Consider the following 6,217-nt stretch of genomic DNA (forward strand, 5'->3'; position numbering starts at 1 on the left):
CGTACAGTATACAGTATTAAGTCCAAGCAAGTTTTTAACATTTTCTGACATTTACATTTATGTTACCTATATCCTACTTATTCAATCCACAATTAAATACAGAACTCACCAGTAGTTCGTCAATTGTTTTCAACATGCATACAACAGTACAATACACAATTTGACACTACACCCATAACTGTTGATGATGTTGTATCGCAGGGCTGTTAAATTCTGCTCCTGAAGGGATGGTACAGTATGTCTGCATTCCTATTCACCTCTTAATGAGCTAAACCAACTAGTTACTGACACAACTAGACAGATTTAACAGCCTCTTTCAGCTCTTTGGGTGCTGAAGCTTTGAAGAGACCTAGAAACCCTGCAGACTCACCACCTCTCCAGGACCAGGACTGGAAAGGGCTGGATCACAGGGGAGGGGATCTCCCGTCTTTGAGGAGCTACATGTCTTCTGATTATCATTCCTCTTCTAATCTTCATGACATGACTGGTCTAATTATTTTACCAAGAGGACATAAAAGAATCTGTTTAAATCAGCAGCTAAAAGAAAGATGCATCAAAGGAATCCAGCCCTCAGTGACTTGAGCACCACACTGTAATGCACAGTACACTGCTACAGCATACCATGACCACAGCTCAACAGAGTTCTGAGTAACACAGTCCCCGAGGAAAAAAAACAGAACTCAGTCTCAGTCAGGATTGAGAACTGACACAGAAATAAAACCCACTAAGTGACGGGATGTCTGAAATTGAGTGATAAAAGCGTTTTTTTTTTCATTAGGCTGCAATAATCTGGCAGGAAGTCCTGCGGCAAATTTATTTCATAACAATGGAAGCGCAGGTGTAATGCAGTTTTGCTTGCTATATAGTTTGGCGCAGCCTCCCTAATGCACACTGAAGAACATGTTAAACTCCTACACAAATCTCTTTGTCTGCACTGGTACAGAGTGATGTTGAATAGACGACAGACATGCAGCCGGCCCTTTAAAACAAGCGATGCGATACACGAAACAGAATGATTTAAACGCACTGTGCTGAATATTTAATCATCAACACTAACATACCGATGTTACGAAGTGCAGCACAACAGAATATCCTAAACAAACAAAGGAAAATAAAGCATAAACCCACACAAACAGTATCAGGCATACAGTACATAATGCGTGTGGCACACATGCAAAATACTGTCTGGGGTTGCAACTGTAATGACACAACAAAAGCAACGCGTTAGGAAAGCCTCACTGTGTAACGTGTAGCTCGAAAAGTGCCACTACCTTTTACAGGTAAAGAAGACTTCATGCATTCGTACATTTGTAAAGGGCTCCTATAAGAGATGAATCAGCCTGCATGACTCTACCTGCACTGTCACACGAGCCCTGTTCTTATCTACTGAGTATTACCTGTCAGCTGCAGCTCGTGTTCTTTTCTTGTCGCCACGTCGGATGTAAACCTCCCCTGCCGCGAACTTCTTCACCACCGCAACGCGGGCTCGAGTTTCTTAAAAGCCCTCCCCACGATAACCTTAGAAGTCCCACAAAAACTGTTTTAATTGATTGCCTTCCCCCCCGTTTTACGCGATCTCTTCCCGTGTTAGGGATTACTAGCGTCGCTCACTCTCAACACAAACCCGCTCTGCACATGCTCTCATTCAGCCCACTCTTAAAGAGACAGGCAACCGCCATCACACTGAAGTCACAAGGCGGCGGAGAGCTCAACATTTCTGTACGTGAATCCATGAGCGATCGCATCTGCCACTAAATAACTGCGCTTAACTAAAACGTAACGCAATGGACGCATTTCTTTGTTTTACAACTGAGGATTAGGTGAATAGTTCAATACTCCCATTGCAAAATTCACATACAGTTGATGCTTACAATAAATTATAACTACAAGTACCATCTGATAAACCCTACAAAAACTATTGTTTTATGAGACACTTGGGTTATAAAATGAAGTAAAAGAGCTCAGTGCCCTCGCTTGCAACCACAACAAAGTGAGGCTACGGTGGGAAAAAAAAGGTTACTTGTAGACACTGGGCCTTACAGACACTGACACACTGAGATACACATTGATACTGCTGGAACAATAAGGTCGGGCAGAGCCAGGCTCCCCAAACTGTTGCCAACGGACTTAAGGATCAAAGGAACTTTTACCAGCTGAGTGAACTTATAACAAGTATGCAGGGCTGGGAGCCATTGGGCAGGAAAGACATGGCAGTAGTGCCGCAGTGCTGCAGTCAGTGCGTTGCCTGCCCGGCTCCGGTCAGCCTGGCTAAACAAGACCATGCGGTGCCTCCAGGAGCTGTTTGACTGCGGCCAGAGCCAGCAGGACTTGGGGCAGGACTGCCAGACCTGCCACCCTCTGCTTGGCACAGAAGGGTCCCCAGGAAATCTCTCATGCCCACCTTCGTTTGTTCCAGGCAGGGGCACCCAGAGAGCGGGTGGGGGTGGATGTTTTGGACCTCTTTCCCTGCTGCGTCCAGTACCCGATAGGTCCTGGTGGCCACAGACTGCTTTACTAAATGGCCTCATGCACTGCCAGGCCAGAGCGCCACCACCATGACAGATACCCCTCTGGATGGCATGTCCAGCACGTTGGGTCTCTCCGGAGGAGCTGCACAGTGACCAGGGGATGAACTTCGCGTCAGCTGTCTTCGAGGAGGTGTGCCTGTGTGTAGGAATTAGGAATCCATAAGATCCCCAACCACCCTGGTGCACGTCCAGATTGACGGGTCGATGGAGCTTCAGTCAGACAGTTCCCCACCCTCTCAGCCAGCTACCAGAGAGACTGGGACACACACTGGCCTTTGTCTGCTGGAATGAGCGTCTGATCGTAGGTGATCAGTCTCCAGGACAGGAGGGACAATGCACATGCTGTCACCCGGGGATAGCTAGTAAGATAGTAAGATGCACACCAGGCTGGATGGGCCTTTGGCTTGGAGGAGGTCTACAGCCCCCCAGTTGAAGAACAGGAGCTCTCTGAAACCCTTGCCATCCTGGGACAGCCCCTGCGCTGTGCATGGTCTGCTGTCAGAGGTGGTTTGCCAGGCGGGGCCCAGGAGCTGTGGCCAGGTGGTGGTGCTGCACCAGGACTGGATAGATCCTGGAAGAATAAAGACTCAAGACAGCCAGCTGCCCAGGGCTGGACAAGCCCCTCAGTAGCACTTGAACTCCTGCCGGGGCATCCACAACACATCACACAGCACCTAAGCCACTTAGGGGCCTCCAGGTGCATCCTTTAAAAAACCCCCTATGGGGGCCGACTGGGAGATTTGGCCTAAGGTGGAGGCAGTGTGACACCTTGTGGCATTGGTGTGCTATTGCAGTGGATTAACTACACTGCCTCCTTCCCCAGACCTGCAGAGAAATAGAGTGTTATGTGCATGCATATTCAAGTATATTCCGTTGTGCATGATGAGGTGTTCCACGCAATATGTCTTCATATTGAGTGTGACCTCCGATTTTTAATATGTTGCATATTTCTTGCTTAAATAACTTGGAGGCATTCGTGTTTAATCGTTTGTACTATACTGCCACACTGTGGTCGCACTTCAGAATGACAATTACAACGAAATAATTTATAAACAATCTAGCTTGTTTTATAATTCAAGTATACTTAAAAACATCAGAAATGCTACAAAGGAGAGGAGTCTGCTTACTCCTTTTGCTTGCTTAATCCTGTAGTTCAGTGGCCTCAACCACTCCGATGGGAAGCCATCTCCAAGCATCCACAAGGTGTTTCCTATTCCAGCCATCCATCTATTTTCTAACCACTTCTTCCAATTCGGGGTCACGGGGGAGCCGGAGTCTATCCCAGCAAGCAAAGGGTGCAAGGCAGGGTACACCCTGGACGGGACACCTGTCCATCACAGGGCACACACAGATACACACGCTCAGTCACACCAGGACCAAGTTCCCAGAAGCCAGTTAACCTACCGACTGTGGGAGGAAACTGGAGCACTCAGAGGAAACCCACACGAACACAGAGAGAACATACAAACTCCACACAGACAGCGTCCCAAGGACCGAACCCAGTGCCGTGAGCCAGTAATGCTAACCACTGTGTCACCATGCTGCCAAGTTTCCTATTCTCTGAATTAATTCCCTTTTAGTTTCTAATTGTGACCCCTTGTCCAGGTTTCATTCCTGATAGTGAAATAGTCCCATTTGTTGACCCTATCTTTACTGGTAAGCATTCTATATTCTGGGGTCAAATCTCCTCTCAATATTATCTGCGCTAGACCAGGGATGGCCAATGTTGGTCCTACTTCGGCTGTTTCTTTTTTGGTCACCTTTCAAGGATCAATTTGTAAAGGTTTGGAAGTTGTGTAGCTTCTTAATCAATTTAGTAAGTAATCAAAAATTCATATTGCTGTAAATAGGGTATACGTGAAACTTTTGCTTTAGTGTAGAAACAAGTAAACCAAAGGTCTAAAGAAGCAGATTGATTAATAGCAATAATGAGCACAGGTGATTTTGAGCTAATCTGGAACAGAAACCTTTGGATAAAGTGGTCTCCCACAACTAGGGTTAGGAGTCACTATCTTAAGATGGCATATACTGTATATTTTATGCATTGGATATCTTACAGTATATACATCGTATATACAGTACACATACATCTTGCATCTCATATACTGTATATATACACCTGAAGAAGGCTTCACAGCCAAAACGGTTTTCTCTTTTCAGCATGGAATAAACCTATTACTTGTTCCTTTACATCTTATATACCTTTAAGATGACAAGCTGTTTCTTATTAATCAATATTCAGCCTATGTGCATTCATCACTTTAGATTGCAATAGCTTTTAGCTTGAACCCTTAACATTCCATGAATGAAGTTATTATTGTTAATATTTTCATGCTTTAGAGTTTTCAACTCTTTCTTGATGTTTTTTGAGAAAAAAAAGACCTTTTATAAATCCATGTTAGGCATCTCTTAAGGTACCATGGCACCATTGTTTTGTAAATATTCTTCTAGCTTAGTTGTATCATTTCAATAACTTAATTGTCAACACACAGTAGATTATTAATAACAGGTTGTAAAAGATGACTATACCCCAAAAAGTCTAGTTTTCATCCTTTATATACTGTATGAATTGATGTTACATCTGTAATTCTCCAGCCTCCAATGTGTACAGCTCCCATTTTTAGTGACAGTTCGATTAAAAGGCTATGAATAACATCCTTTATAAAGGTGGTATTTTAGCACTGCTGCCTCACTGCTCTTGGGTCCTGAATACGATATTAGAATGGGGCACCTTCTGTACCTCTGTATGCATGTTCCTATGGGTTTTTGCTAGGTGTTCTGGTTTCCTCCTAACTACTTAAGACTTACCAGGAATAAGCAGCTATCTGAAGGATGAATTTCACGTATGTGCCAGGACACCATCGTTAACTGATTACAATAATGACTCAGGTTTTGTGAAACTGAAAACAGTAAATCAGTCCTATAGGAGGACCAAGGAGATTCCCATCCAAGCCATTTGTTCTGGTGCTGCGTTTTTCTAAGCTCAGAGCAGAAGTGGAATAAAATAGTTTAATTACTAATTTATTTGGCTGAGACTTATCCTTAGCAACGTACACCTGCACCCATGAATATATCTGGGTATTTGACTGGAGAAAGCCTGGCAAATCTTGCTCAAGAGCAGGCACAACAGCAGTGTCTCACCTGGGTTTTGAACCTACAATCTTCCACTAAAGTTTGATGACAAGGCATTTATTTTAGATGAAAATTGGATTTAATTGAAAATACCTATTTTACTGTACAAAGACATTGCGTTTCTAATTTGTCACATTTTATTAGATTCACATAATTGCCAAGATGAGCTGGCAGTGCCTCTCAAGATCATTTCTTGCTTACAGGGATGTTTATCATATGAAGACCCAACTGTCAATAGACTACTGTTTGTTTTTAAATATAAACATAAACCTCTATTGCATTGCTGTATTTGAGAAACGATACAAAAAAGTAATGTTTTGCATTTTAATCTCAATTCTCCACTTTGTTTTTGCAAAAAGCAAGTGTCCTGTACACTGGGATAACAGACACAGTTCTCTGTTCCTGCATTATGCAAAGAATTTACTGATCAGGCTTAGAATCAAGTGCAACTGTAGTCCAATATAAACATTCTGTGTTGAATTGAATATGGTTTGAAGTGTTACTGGCTGCTTTTTGATAATGATGCCTTTAATTGTTGTACAATGCATGTTTCTTTG

The 6,217-nt window shown here is 43.5% G+C and overlaps 1 protein-coding gene across 3 annotated transcripts in view; it reads right to left on the reverse strand.

Annotated features, from left to right (window-relative positions):
• tnk2a (tyrosine kinase, non-receptor, 2a) overlaps positions 1 to 1,631 on the reverse strand; it is a 57,154-nt gene extending 55,523 nt beyond the window's left edge. For all 3 annotated transcript variants that reach the window (XM_088914481.1, XM_088914479.1, XM_088914480.1), the window contains exon 1: positions 1,398 to 1,631. The gene's annotated coding sequence lies outside the window, so the exon portion shown is untranslated. The remainder of the gene's footprint in view (positions 1 to 1,397) is intronic.
• Positions 1,632 to 6,217: the final 4,586 nt, after the last annotated feature.

This window comes from Atractosteus spatula, chromosome 4 (genome assembly GCF_055471065.1).
Source record: "Atractosteus spatula isolate fAtrSpa1 chromosome 4, fAtrSpa1.hap1, whole genome shotgun sequence".
In the NCBI taxonomy this organism is placed as follows: domain Eukaryota; kingdom Metazoa; phylum Chordata; class Actinopteri; order Semionotiformes; family Lepisosteidae; genus Atractosteus; species Atractosteus spatula.